The 15,358-nt window shown below is 43.8% G+C and overlaps 1 protein-coding gene and 1 long non-coding RNA gene across 4 annotated transcripts in view; one reads left to right on the top strand and one right to left on the bottom strand.

Moving 5' to 3' along the window:
* The window catches only part of CNTN1 (contactin 1), a 393,162-nt gene extending 384,714 nt beyond the window's left edge, over window positions 1-8,448 (bottom strand). For 2 of the 3 annotated variants that reach the window (XM_075930057.1, XM_075930017.1), the window contains exons 1-2: window positions 8,396-8,429; window positions 6,780-6,882 (exon numbers count right to left, since the gene is read on the bottom strand). The gene's annotated coding sequence lies outside the window, so the exon portion shown is untranslated. Of the gene's footprint in view, window positions 1-6,779; window positions 6,883-8,395 lie in introns of all 3 variants that reach the window. The other variant, XM_075930024.1, reaches the window with a different exon arrangement.
* On the top strand, window positions 6,771-11,145 carry LOC112545448 (uncharacterized). Its single transcript, XR_003088914.2, has 4 exons — window positions 6,771-6,907; window positions 8,591-8,690; window positions 9,702-9,827; window positions 10,838-11,145. It is a non-coding gene; the product is annotated as an uncharacterized LOC112545448 (long non-coding RNA).
* The last annotated feature ends 4,213 nt before the right edge of the window (window positions 11,146-15,358 follow it).

Here is a 15,358-nt window from a genome sequence, read left to right as displayed (position 1 = left end):
CGGCGGCTTTGCTCGGGTGTCCCTGGTCTGCTGGGGGGGTCCAGCGGCTTTGCTGGACCCCCCCCCCCAGCAGACCAGGGAGACCGGAAGAAGCTTTTCTCGCCCCGGAGGACACGGGTGGCGATGCGCCTCCCATGAGCTCCGGGGCGAGAAAAGCCCCGTTCGTAAGTGTGGATCCGACGTAAGTAAGTCGGATCCGCGTAAGTCAGGGACTGCCTGTATAAAAGCAGGTGTAGCTGATAGTAGCTTTAAAGTAACTTTATGCACACCCATAGTACAAGTATACATCTATATAAGACTTACCTACTTTTTTATCCTAAGTGAACTGTTAACTGTGAATTTAATTATCTTGAAGGAAAATGTTGCAAAACCCTGTTAAATCTTGGATCACAAGAAAACCTACTATACACTGACAAATTAAGTCATTTGTGTTTTGAAAACTGCAATATATTCTGTGTACTGTATTCCAGAAACTCATTTTTAATTGGGTACTGTAAAATGGTTCTGGTAAATACAAAACTGACTTGATTTTTCTTTACACAGATCCTTACCTTCTTGTTCCATCCCCTCTATGCCAAATATAAATTTTCACAAAACACCACTGGGACCTATTTATAGAATCATAGAATAATAGGACTGGAAGGGACCTCGAGAGGTCATCGAGTCCAGCCCCCCGCCCTCAAGGCAGGATCAAGCTCCGTCTACACCATCCCTGACAGATGTCTATCTAACCTGTTCTTACATATCTCCAGAGAGGGAGATTCCACCACCTCCCTTGGCAATTTATTCCAATATTTGACCACCCTGACAGTTAGGAATTTTTTCCTAATGTCCAATCTAAACCTCCCCTGCTGCACTTTAAGCCCATTACTCCTTGTCCTGTCCTCAGAAACCAAGAGGAACAAATTTTCGCCTTCCTCCTTGTGACACCCTTTTAGATATTTGCCCACGTACAGTCTTTGAAAATACCTAGCAGTTGTAGTTATAATACTTAAGATAAGATAATTTAAGATAATACCTTAAATACTAATTTAATGGTATTTAAAAGTGCTTTTACAAAATTAAACCATTTCAATTATTCTTTGTAGTATGACAAAGCAGTAGGAGGCATGTGCTCATTAGGTGACAAAAAGGCTGATAATGCTTCTTTGATTTGTAATTTAATACTAACAATTTATATGGATATTTATATTAAAAATATAAAAGCAAAACTTTTACAATACAAAGAGCACAATCCTGCTATGTCTCTACATGCAGAACTTATTTTTACTCAATGATCGTTTTCTTTACATAAGAACATAAGAACATAAGAACGGCCATACTGGGTCAGACCAAAGGTCCATCTAGCCCATTATCCTGTCTACCGACAGTGGCCAGCACCAGGTACCCCAGAGAGGGTTGACCGAAGACAATGATCAAGCGATTTGTCTCCTGCCATCCCTCTCCAGCCTCTGACAAACAGAGGCCAAGGACACCATTTTATCCCCTGGCTAATAGCCTTTTATAGACCTAACCTCCATGAATTTATCCAGCTTCTCTTTAAACTCTATTATAGTCCTAGCCTTCACCGCCTCCTCTGGTAAGGAGTTCCACAGGTTGACAACACGCTGTGTGAAGAAGAACTTCCTTTTATTAGTTTTAAACCTGCTACCCATTAATTTCATTTGGTGTCCTCTAGTTCTTCTATTATGGGAACTAATAAATAACTTTTCTTTATCAGCCCTCTCCACACCACTCATGATTTTATATACCTCTATCATATCCCCCCTCAGTCTCCTCTTTTCTAAACTGAAAAGTCCCAGTCTCTTTAGCCTCTCCTCATATGGGACCCGTTCCAAACCCCTAATCATTTTAGTTGCCCTTTTCTGAACCCTTTCCAAGGCCAAAATATCTTTTTTGAGGTGAGGAGACCACATCTGTACACAGTATTCAAGATGTGGGCGTACCATAGTTTTATACAGGGGCAGTAAGATGTTCTGGGTCTTATTTTCCATCCCTTTCCTAATAATTCCTAGCATCCTATTTGCCTTTTTGACTGCCGCTGCACACTGTGTGGAAGTTTTCAGAGAACTGTCCATGATAACTCCAAGATCTCTTTCCTGATTTGTCGTAGCCAAATTAGCCCCCATCATACTGTACATATAGTTGGGGTTATTTTTCCTGATGTGCATTACTTTACACTTATCCACATTAAATTTATAGTTTTCAAGTTTTATAGTTCTTAAGTCCAGACCCCTGCTGTATATGCCACTAGCACATTTACCTGGTGTTGCTTGGGTCTGTAAGGAAGGACTCAGAGCAGGGAGCAATGGATGTGGGGGATGCAGGAGTCAGGGCAGGGGCTTAGGCAGGGGTGGTCAATAACATGGTGGTGGATCACTAGGTTAGTCTCTGGCAGGTTGCCACCTCTATATTTATCTGCATGGTGTAAGGACTTCGTAGGGAAATGTAAGGACTAAAGACTCTTTATTATTGTGATGGACTCCATCTTGAAAATATAGACTCCATTTTGTCTTTGGGACTGCTGGAGACATAAACAGAACTGGTTCCAACTGGATTTTCCTGCCAAGGACATTATTTACCTCAGATGTGCACTACGCTGCACACGACACGGGACATTTTGCACACGGCACAGAGACAGTGCACTCAGCACCCTTGCTGCTTTTCCCGTGCAAGGAACAATATAAGGACTGTCACTCTGAGGAGTGGGGCTGCTCCTCCTGAACAACATTGCTGCTTGATACTTCGGCCCTTGGTCTGCTGCTGCTTCTTGCCTGTCCCTCTATCACTTTGTGGTGAAAGCTCAAGTGAGGCCTACCATCCGGCTGCAAGATAGAGGCTGCCTGAGGGAGAGGAATCTCTGAGCTGCTGTGGGTGCCTCTCTTCACAGCCTCCACCGAAGGGTGTGTGGATTTGTGCTTAGGGGACATCCAGCAGACCTCGTAGGTTCCTTTGCCCACTCTGGAATCCTAGCGTGCTCCCTGGGGTGAAAGCCCTTTGTAAGCCATACCTGAATCCATGATTGATCTGAGCCTGAATAACATCGTGGGATCACCTAGTGTTCCTCCCACACAGCAGATTCCATGCTGAATGGTAGAAGGTTCGAGGCTGCTTGCCTACGGGCAACGGGAGCTGTGATTACCAGTAACTGCGGCTATGCAGGTAAATATAGTGGAGAGTGATAGCAGGACAGGCAAGAAGCAGCAGCAGACCAAGGACCAAAGAATCAAGCAGCAAGGTTGTTCAGGAGGAGCAGACCCACCCCTCAGAGTGACAGTCCTTATATTGCTTCTTACCCTCTCCCCCCCTTCTCCCCTCTCCAGCCTCCTTTCCCCAGTCTCACCAGAGTTTCATTCCCTCCCCCTCCCCAGTTTTGTTAAATAAAGAGAGTTTGTGTTCATGAAAATGTGTATTTTATTTGACATCAGGGAGGGGGGTTAGGGAGGAGTAAGTGGAAGGACGTGAGGGAGGAATGAGGCACAAGCCCCCAGTGGGACAGACCAGGCAGGCTCCTAGTGCTCCTCAGGGTGGAAGCTCTCCCCCAGGGCCTCCTGGATATTGACACCTCCCCTCCCCCAATAGACCTCCCAGATGGTAACTTGCAGAAAGTGCAGCCAGGCTCACAGCAACACGTCCAAGAGCAGCACCAGAGTGCCCAGGGGCAGCTCTGACTTCATGTTGCAGAGTGCTGTGGTGTCCCGAGTGAGGGCAAGCAGAGCACGCAGACACACAAATGCTTTGCTGTCCCTAATCGAGGTAGACAAGCAAGCAGGGAAACCTGAGAACTGGCTCTCTGGGAGGATCCCTTTAAGCACAGACTTCAGATAGCCTCAGACAGCATCCTCACACAGTACGTCCTGACCTGGTGCCCCATTGTAACTGGTTCCGGCCAGCCTTAAATGTGATTCAGAGTCCACTCAGTGTGGATGCACTATTTCGTAATAGCAATATGCTATTTCGAAATGCATTTTGTGTGGAGACGCACTATTTCGAAATAACTATTTAGAAATAAGATATTTCAAAATAACACTGTAGTGTAGACATACCCATAGGGAATATTTACATATTGAAGCAAGCATCCAAAAAGATGCATTTTTTTTTGCTCATATAGAAATGCCAGAAGATGGGTGAGTATGAGTGTCTTTCGGAGTGTCTTTCAGAATTAGTGTTATTCCTGATGAAAAGCAGGAGTATTTATTTCTAATTCCGCACCTCGTTATTTTGAAATGATGGGCTTGGTAGTGTGGATGTTCTGCTTATACATTTGACCTTTGGTATGGGGGTTATTTCAAAATAAAGTCCTACTGTAGACCAGGGCCTAGAGATTTAGTGTTGCAGACACAGAGTAACTATGTAATAATCTGAGAATATGAATGTAATAATTCTGTGAACACTCTGTATGAGCTGGTCAGTGAAGTTATTGTATATTGGCTTATAAGAGTTTGTGACCTCAGGGATATAGCTTAATAAGGAACTTTGGGAAGAACAATCTTGAAAGTAAAACACAATGATAAAAACATCCAGGCACACACTTGAAGGACAAAGGGCAAGTAATATACCTCCCCTCTGTCTCTTCAGTGTCTAAGTCTCCTTTGCTCTGTTTGCTAGGCACAAAAGCTCCAAATAATTTCAAATCAGCTTCTTTGATTTCTTTGGTAGTGCTTTGATGTCGACCCACCTGTAACAATATTACATTCCATCACAATCTGACCCTACAAAGGAATAACCATGGCTATTTTACATGTATCTTTTGTACCATCTTAAGTATTATGGCATTGTTAGCTGTTCCTTGGAAACCAACAATTCAGTAGAGCAGTGGTTACTTAATATGCTGTTCTGCTCAGGGGCTGATCAGCCTCAATGTTGTTTTTGACTGCTCCTGCACATTGTGTGGATGTTTTCAGAGAACTATCCACAGTTATTCCAAGATCCCTTTGTTGAGTGCTAACAGCTAATTTAGACCCCATTGTTTTATATGTGGAGTTGGGATTATGTTTTCAAATGTGCATTACTTTGCATGTATCAACAATGAATATCATTGATGATTTTTTTGGCTCAGTCACCCAGTTTTGTGAGATCCCTTTGTAACTATTTGCAGTCTGCTTTGGACTTAGCTGTTTCTCACAGGTCAGCAAATGTGTGTCTGTGAGGATCTATACCAGTGGCAGGAAAGATATGGCCTGCAGGCTAAATCCAGCCTGCCAAACCTTTTGATGTGGCCTTCAGCTTGTCCTACCAAAACTTCAAGGCAGGCTTTCTGCCTGCTGCAGCCCAAGACTGCTCAAATTGTTCTGGCTGCTCCCTCTAGGCACTATGCACCCCTGGTGGGGTGTAGCCAGACAGAGCCCCCGCCATCACATCCATCTTGCTTGCCCCTCTGAGGTGCCTGGAGCACACAGGACACAGAGAGCAATAAAATCAGCATAGTCTTTGATACCTTGACAGAGGCCCAAATATGCTGGCTGCTGTGACCCTGGATAACTGTAAACACAGATAAGAGAGATAACTGTAAACACAGATAACACAAGCCAATCACTGACCAAGAGGCTGCAGAAACTGCCCTTGGTTGGCACCTATGTTGATACAAGCACACAACCATCCCGGGAGAGGAATCTCTTGCTGAGTAAAGTGATAGAAATGTAGCCGTGTTAGTCTGGGGTAGTTGAAGCAAAATGCAGGACAATGTAGCACTTTAAAGACTAACAAGATGGTTTATTAGATGATGAGCTTTCGTGGGCCAGACCCACTTCCTCAGATCAAATAGTGGAAGAAAGTAGTCACAACCATATATACCAAAGGATACAATTTAAAAAAAATGAACAAATATGAAAAGGACAAATCACATTGCAGAACAGAAGGGGGATGCGGGGGGGTGGGAAGGGGGAGGAAGGAAGGTAAGTGTCTGTGAATTGCTGATATTAAAGGTAGGGAGAGTGGGATGTTTGTGAGTTAATGGTATTACAGGTGATAATTGGGGAAACTGTCTTGGTAATGGGTGAGAAAGTTCAAAGACTTGTTAAGTCCTTGTTGGTAAGTGTCGAATTTTAACATGAATGACAGTTCAGAGGATTCCCTTTCAAGTGCAGATGTAAAAGGTCTTTGTAGCAGAATGCAGGTGACTTAGCCACCTGCATTCTGCTACAAAGACCTTTTACATCTGCACTTGAAAGGGAATCCTCTGAACTGTCATTCATGTTAAAATTCGACACTTACCAACAAGGACTTAACAAGTCTTTGAACTTTCTCACCCATTACCAAGACAGTTTCCCCAATTATCACCTGTAATACCATTAACTCACAAACATCCCACTCTCCCTACCTTTAATATCAGCAATTCACAGACACTTACCTTCTTTCCTCCCCCTTCCCACCCCCCCGCATCCCCCTTCTGTTCTGCAATGTGATTTGTCCTTTTCATATTTGTTCATTTTTTTTAAATTGTATCCTTTGGTATATATGGTTGTGACTACTTTCTTCCACTATTTGATCTGAGGAAGTGGGTCTGGCCCACGAAAGCTCATCATCTAATAAATCATCTTGTTAGTCTTTAAAGTGCTACATTGTCCTGCATTTTGCTGAGTAAAGAATGTCCAGTACTCCCAATTTAGTTATCTCTCTTACAAGTGTAAATTAAGTTCACAACTCCCTTGTAAGAACTGGCGTCGCAAAGACGAACCAGCACAATTTGGCACCATAGATAAGAAAGAGAATACGTGACCCCACGGGTATAAAGATGGGCCCAGCAGCACACTCACTCTGAGCATCAATCTACCATCTACCTGCTGGTCGGGTTATGTTATTGTCTCCCAAGGTCCACACGGGGATGCCCATCCTCGTATTCATCTTTCTGAGGAATTGAGTGACCAATCCTGGCCTGACACGCTGGAATCGAGAGATGCAGAAGGGGGTAAAAATTGTATCTTTATGTGTCCTTTTGTTTTAGTGCATGCATAGAATAGAGTTCTTTAAAGATTAAGCTGTCACTTGGTACCGTTATTTTATCTTCCTTTTCCTTTGCAACCATTTTAAGATCTGTATTTGCTAGCAGTTAAGAAGTAGAACAATAGTCACTGTAACCGTATGCTTATAAGTCTCTTTAATAAACCTGTAACTGTTTAAGCTTTAACCTGACTCCTTCTGTTGCTGTATCAGAACCAGACACGATCAAAAGAACTAGCCGGTAGACGCAGTAAGAGCTGGGCATTGGGGTTCTGCCGCCTCCACAGGGCAGACCCTTGGGGCACCCATCAGCCTCTCCTGGCTGCCTGCTGCGAAGGGACTTTTGTCCTAGCAGCTAAAAACTCAGGTGTAATAAACTCTCTCTGCACCAACCTGGGGCACCAGTCAACCTCTCCTGGCTGCCCGCTGCAAAGGGACCCTGTCCTAGCAGCCAAAGACTCGGGTGTAAAACTTTGGGGCACCTGTCAGCCTCTTCTGGCTGCCCGCTGTGAAGGGACTCTGTCCTAGCAGTTGAAGACTCAGGTATCATAGGGCTCACAGACCACACACTACCCCGGCCACCGGCTGACACGGAGGTGGAGGAGGCGAGATTTTATGCACTGCCCTCACCCCTGGGCCAGTCATTGTAGCTCCCATTGGCCAGAAACCAATGCAATGATTGGCCTGGGGGTAGGGGCAGTGTGTGAAGTCTCCCTCCACCCTCCGCCAGGGGTACCCCATGCAGAGTGGCACATGGAGCCTGCACCCCCTCCTGTACCCCTCCTCCAGGTCAAATCCCCCTCCTTGACCCTGCACCCCAATCCTCTGCCCCAGATCACAACCCCCTCCTTCACCTACTCCCTCTCAGACCTCACAGCCTCTCCTGAACCTCCGTCTCCTACCCCAATCTCCCTTCTGTACCCAACCAATGTCCCAGGACCTGCACCCTCTCCACAGAAGTGCGGCTCTTGACCACTTACCAAAATCTTGGAGTGGCCTCCCACCAAAAATTATTGCTCCACCCCGATCTATACTGTACCTGGGAATGGATGGTTAGGGGTATTACACTGGCCCTAGACACCGCATGGTAGGGGGAGGTGCCAGAATTAAGTTCACTATGGGCTGCAGGGGGAAGCAAGCACAGATCTGTTGCATCTAAAGGTCAACCAGAAACTGCAGTATGTCTATTTGCTCCCTGACAAGTGGTATCATCTCTTGTTTCCTGTTTCTCCTGTCCATTCTGTCCTTGTGTGCCATTCTCCAAGCCCTCTGCTCTGTCTGTGAAGCACCAGAGGCTTGTAGGATTTCCTGTAACATGTCTTCTCCTGTTCTGTTCTTTCTCCTCTTTCTCTCGCTGAGCCACTCTAGTGGCATACTTGGAGAGACCCTCAAAGACACATTGTCAGCTGCAAAAGAAACAATAGACAGGGGTACTCTTGGGAGTACAATCACTCACCTCGATAGAGCACTCATCATGGCTGGGAATGCTGTTGTGTGCAATGAATCCCAGGCAGACATGTGAGTGCTTGTAACTTGTGTCTGAGGGTGGGGAACCTCAGACAATAAAGGGGGGGGAACTCACAGGCAAGAATATACAAAGACATGGTAATTGAACAGAATACTAACTGAATACTGGCACCATTTTCCACAGACAGTGATGACGTTAGCTAATATCTCACTCCTGAGGATTGCTGAGGCTAAAATGGAACAACTCCTGCACGCATCTGGCTGCGGACCAGGAACATACTGTGGTAATCTGCATATTGCAATGATGCCTGCTGAAGTAATTTCTGAAGGGTGTAGGAAAGTGTCTTACCACAGCGGAAGAAATAAGGCAGTCCTCTCCAGAAACCTTTGGCAAAGGATTACTGATTCCCCTCCAGCATTCACAGACCATCCTGTTGCACATAAACAAACATCTCTGCCAGGTTCCCTCTGTCTAAATCTTGAGAAGCAAATAGCAATACTCTATTGATTATTTCACTATCCCTTTGCAGCATGATTAAAAAAGAATAAATGAACAGATGTACCCTTGCCATTTCAAAATAAACAGCATATTTACCAGAGATTCCTTCCACCTGCACCAGTGCTGGACTGCTGGTAGTCGCTCAAGTATTCAGGAATCAAAAAAGTGATCCTGGATTGCAGTGACACTGGATCCCCCCTGCCCTCCTCCACTTCTGCATCCAGCACCTCATCCTCAGGGTTCAGTACAAGGTGCTGAGGATGGTATGCAGCTCCGAATAAAAACATCAGGTCTATGGCTCTGCACCAAAGCAACTGTTTGACTCCTGACTTCTGTTATGCTTGCTGCAGCTCCTTGATTTTCACACAGCACTGCTGTATTTCCCTCTCATAGCCCTACTTCCCCATGCTCTGAGCAATATGCTCATAGATGTCAACATTTCTACAGCAGTATCAGAGCTGTGCCTGCATGGCCTCTTCTCCCCACAGACCCGGAAGAACCAATACCTCTGTATTCTTCAGCCAGGAGCATGTTTGCAGTGTAGAGCCTTCATGGTCAGCTAGACATTTGCTATGATGGGCCATTATGGGACATCTCACTAGGAGGGTGGAGAAACACTGGAATGAATGGGTTACCTGGGGAGATGGTGGGATCTCCATCTCTAGTGGTTTTTTAAATCCTGGCTTAACAAAGCCCTGCCTGGGTGATTTCATTGGGATAGGTCCTGCTTTTAGCAAGGAGTTGGACTCAATGACCTCCTGAGGTCACTTTCAACCCTATGGTTTTATGATTCTAGGAGCTCCTGGAGACCACTAAAGTCAATGTAAATAATACAGCGTCCACCCTGACACTGCATCAACCCAGCTATATGGAACAAAACACTGCCTCTCATGGATGTAGAGTTATTAAGTCAGCATAGTGGGTGAGTTACATTGATGGAAACTGCGTTTTGGTTTAGATGCTTATACAATTAGGTTGACATAAGCTGCCCTCCATTGACTCAAATCTGCAGTGTAGACCGGGCCTGACAAATATCCTCTTTGTCTCCCTTTCCTGCATACCCCTGAAAACATACACAATGCCAGTGTGAAACCCTTGGAAGTTTTTGATAAGTTAATTGAACATTAGCAGGAGATTGTTCTGATATCAAAGAGAATACATGCACTTTATATGCTGATAGGCATTTTATTGGGATTTCTGGCAGAAAATCTTGATCAGATAAGTTAGGTGACCTGGGAAACTGAGCTGAAGGAACTTCATCTGGATAACCAGAGATAATGCATCAGGCCCAGCAGTTTTCTCAGAAATGTTTTGTCAAAATGCCTCTAGGCCATTGGAGGTGAGACAGGGAAGATGTGTAGAGAGAACTCAAGTTGCAAATGCTACTGTTTATACAACAGCTATTAAATGCCACAGTCTATGAAAAAACAAATATCCTTACCATGGAAAAACAATCATTCATTATATAATAGCATTAGAAATATTTTGGATGTTCATGCTTTGCAGCTACAATGAAATCCTTGTGCAACATTACCACATTTTAGTCTGAAAGCCATGGACAACTAAAACTCCCTAAAAGTCATCAACACTTTGGATAGAGCAGGAACGGATGGAATGAGCCCACTGTTGAAATGCCTCACAAATAAAATTATTATGCCTCCTGCAAAATCTGCTGCTAAGCAACTAAATTTCAGAATTTTCTAATGATATTTGGTCATTTTAAATCACTTCCATGCTAACTAAAATATAGGTAGTAACCTTGTAAACCCTTACAGACATGAGCACTCCCATCTCATAAAAAGTCAAAGGAACTACTCCCATAAGTAATGTTGCAGGAACCAGTACTTACTTACTGGCTGCTTACTATTTTAACTGAAGCTTCACAGAAAAGGTTAACTAATAGTTTATCTTTATGTTTGTTTATTTCTTCAGTGCCTCTAGCCAGACAGGAACCCCCCTTGTAACATCCATTTTTGCTTGCCTGGAGCATCCAGGGCACACAGAGCAGAAGGCCCAGGCTGCTGTGACCGTGAATGGCTGTAAACAGAGATATGCCAATTGCTAACCAAGAGGCTGCCAAGGAGTGCCCTTGACTCAAACCCATACTGATACGAACACTCAGCCGCCCGCGGGGGGGAGGAATCTCTCGCCCAGTAAAAAAATGTCTAGTATTCACAATTTAGTTATCTCTCTTGCAAGTGTAAATTAACTTGAAACTTGCTTGTAAGAACTGGCGCCACAAAATGGACCAGTACAATTCGGCATCTTAGATAAGAAAGAGGATACGGGCCCCCAGGGGTATAAAGATGGGTCCAGCAGCGCATTTTCTCTGAGTGTCAATCTACCATCTATCTGCTGGTTGGGTTAGGTGTTTGATCTCCCGAGGTTCCAAGGGGACGCCCACCTCGTATTCGTCTTTCCTAGGAATTGAGAGACTGGCCCTGGCCTGACACGCTGGAGTCGAGAGGCACAGAAAGGGGTAAAAATTGTACCTGGATGTGGTCCTTTGTTTAAGTATATATATACATAGTGTTAGAGCTCTTTAAAGATTAAGCTGTCATTTGGTACCATTATTTCTATTTTCTATCTTTACCTTTTTCCTGTAACCATTTTAAGATCTGTATTTTGCTAATAATTATGAAATAGAGCAATAGCCATTGTAACCATATGCTTTTATAAGTCTTTTAATAAACCTGTAACTGTTTAAGCTTTAACCTGACTCCTTCAGTTGCTGTAATAGAACCAAGCACAATTTAAAAGAACTTCAGCCGGTCATAAAGGGACAGACATAGGGAGAGCTTGGGCATTTGGATCTGTGTCACTCCCAGGTGACAAGATCCGTTGGGGCACCTTTTCAGCCTTTCCCAGGCTGCCCGCTGCGAAGGAACTTTGTGTTCTAGCAGCTAAAATCTAAGGTGTAATAAGCTCTTCCTATATAACGGGGCGTCTGTTGGCCTGCTGGCCACCCTCTGCGATGGGACCCCGGTCCTAGCAGTAAAGACACGGACGTTAAACCTTTTCTCGGAAACACACACACACACACACACACACACACACACACACACTGCCCTGACCGTCAGCTGACAGTGCCCCATAGGCATCTGGGGATTCCAGAATTCTGTCACGTGACTGGTTTTAAAAGCTGAAATTATTCACACCAAAGCCTAAATTCAAAGTTGTGTAATTAGGTATAAGAATTCCAGATGATTACTCTCTGAGAACAATGTAAACTTTTTACAGAAATTCTTAGGGTCTGGCATTTTGTCCTGTTGGTGTACATTTAAAGAGATTGTTTCCTATAAATAACAAATAAGTGCTACAACAGACAGAACTATGATAGGAAGAGTTCCTGAATACGTTTCCCAGGGAAGACATTCTGTAATTTAAAATAAAATTGAAGCAAGAAATAGAGAGAAGGAGACCATCCAGACTACAGCCGAGGAATGCACAGTCTGATTCAGAAGGGGATGCGAAAGTGACTGATCTTAGGCTATCTAATTGTCAGAAATTAATACAGCCTGACAACTGCTCTCATGCCATTTCTCCATGGCCCCGAAGGTGTGATGCTGAACATTGCTGTGGCACATCCATACCCTTATTTCCCTGGCCCTGCTCCTCTGCACTGACAACAGGTGTGTTCAGTGAAGGGATGATCCACCTATGGTTGGCCGTGACTGAGTAATGCAAAATGATCCTCCAGCAAAGCAAGGATCAGGGCCAGTGCAGCCATGTGCTGGGTTCAAAGGCCATTTTATCTTGGATCTTCAATCCTACTTAGAAACGTCACTTAAAATACACAGTACCGACAGATGCATAGCACCACAATACACAGATTTTTCCATTTTTCATTCATGTTGAACCTGCAAATCATATTTTAAGAGAAATTAAATTAGAGACTTTTTGATGCATCAAGACAATTTTCGTAAGTCAGAAGTGATGTCATAACATTGACAAGTGGTGCAGTTCCCAGTGGAATTATTTGTCCTTTGTACATCTTGTACTTGTAGTTCAAAAAGGCTTCCTCTGAAAGAAGGAGGGGTACAGTAGGAAAATAATAGATGAAACTGGCTCCCATGGATGTCTGGGATTCAATAGGACCCTTACATTGATGGAAATAGTTTTTGCCACCAAGGTGCTAGAGGTGGAGAATTTAAATGAAAAATGTGAGATGCTTAGTTATGACTTATTTCCAGTTAAACAATTAGGGCCCGATCCTGTGTAATTGAAGGACTTCTGCTTCAATTGGTCTGAGATCTCCAGCTCTTAATGATTGTAAACTACAAAAAATTCAGTTTGCATTTTAGCCATTTGTATCAAATTGAAAGTCTTCTACTGGTGTGAGATAGCTGGACATTTACAATTTAACTTCTGCAAAGACATATTTATTTATATTAGTTACTGCTGTAGGAATGAACTATTGACCTGAAAATGGCTTCAAGTACAGTATTAATAAATGGGGTGTTGACAAAGATATTGTTCTCCTGTCTGGAATTAATTACAAATGTACTCTGGGCTCTCATTTGACAATTGTCCAGTACAAATGGTATTAGAGATTTCTTATACTCTACACCAGATATAATAAGGAGAACTGGCTTACAGCTTGAGGTTCTGGTAGAATAATGGGTCCATTGGTTCTATGAAGTTATTTTTAAAATGACTGTTTTGAGAAAGGTTACTTGGACTATGGCATTGGATTACATATTAGAATCTATGTAACTTCAATATTCAGAGAGCAACTGCTGATTTTTATGCACAAGGGTGACATGGAAAATGCCCTTCAATACTGCTCTAATTTTTGCTCAGAAAAATATGATGTACAACGAGCACAGCAGATTCAGTATAGATTATGGGCTCTAATGTTCTGAGAAAATATGAGAGGTTTGCAACTTGTTTAAATAACAATTAAATCATATGTTCTATGACGTAACTCTTTATAGTCTATTTTTACTTTATAATGGAAACATATGAGAGACATATAGATAATAAATAAAGCACAGAGATTGAGACAGAATGATGCAGTCTTTTTAATGCAATGTTCCAGAGCATGCATTGAAATGTTAATTTTTAATCAGAGGCTCATATTTCAGCTTTAACAGTTGGTGGTAACACATTCACATGTTCTATGGCAGTAGCATTATAAATGTACCTTTGAAATCAATCACAAGCATCTGTAAAATAAAAAGCTGACACCACAGATTAAAAACTGGGTCTAAACTCAGGATGATTAAATTTGTGTCACATCTGGCATACAGTAATTACTTCAGAATCTTTAAATGCAAAAGCCCAATTCCATAAAAAATGGATTATCCACGTGCGCGTTATAGGACAAAACCAGACTCTTCACTAGAAATAAAATCTGTCCCCTTATCACACAGGCACACAGCTCCATATAGGTTCACCATCCTCCCACATGCTTTTCCACATTCTTACAAACAGAAACACTGAAGAAATGGCAGCTCCACCATTAGCTAAGGATAAACATCACAATTAAACAATAGCACCATCTCCTGACAATGCATCTCTTTTCTTCCTATTTTTGGAATTGTTTGAACATGTTTATCAGAATGCAGTCTAGCCCCTCAGTAGGCAGACATCAGTTTGAGCAGCTGGATGCCATTACTAGGACTGGATGCCAGACAGAGTAATTTTTTCCATAGAAGAAAAAATTCTATGATCACATCTACAATTAGAATTACACCGAGGACAAATTTTCAGGCATTAGTGCAGAGGTTTTCAAACAGGGGCTTGCAAGCTCCATTCAGATAGTTCCCTCTGGTGTGTGCTTGGGTGGCCACACACAACAGAATGAAGGGCGGCCCATTTAATTAGTGGAGCTATGCTGTGTGGCTCTGATTATGAGGTGCCTGGACCCTAAAGAAGACACACATGTAAGGTGAGGTGGTGACCTTTGGGGGAATAGGGTTTAGGTGGGAGGGAGCAGTGGGGTGAGTGGGGAGACAGGTGGTTAGTGGGCAGCAGTGGGGTGAAAAGTGGGGGTGGGGTGAATTTAGGATGAGCAGTGTTGTAGTGACCAGAGAAAGATGAAACTTTCCCAAGCTCCAGAGCTGCAGTTATTGAGCAGAGACGGCTCTCCTTCACAGCCTCAGCTCTCTGCCTGCTATGGCAGGGGAAAGACCCCTCTTTTCCAGCCCTGGTTCACTGGCTGCCAAGACACTGAGAGAGAGAGAGACTCTCCCTAGCCCCCCCTCCAGCTCAGCCCAGTGGCTACCATGGCAGAGGGAGGCACCCCTTCTATCCCAGGTCCTGCTTGGGGACTGCCACCACAGGGAGAGAAAGAGAGACACCTCCCCTCCTTTCCAGCCCAGCTCAGGGTATGTCTACACTACCCTCCTAGTTCGAACTAGGAGGGTAATGTATGCATACCGCACTTGCTAATGAAGCCCGGGATTTGAATTTCCCGGGCTTCATTAGCATAAGCGGGGAGCCGCCATT

Source organism: Pelodiscus sinensis, chromosome 1 (assembly GCF_049634645.1).
Source record: "Pelodiscus sinensis isolate JC-2024 chromosome 1, ASM4963464v1, whole genome shotgun sequence".
Lineage (NCBI taxonomy): Eukaryota > Metazoa > Chordata > Testudines > Trionychidae > Pelodiscus > Pelodiscus sinensis.
This window is presented reverse-complemented; position numbering and strand designations above follow the sequence as displayed.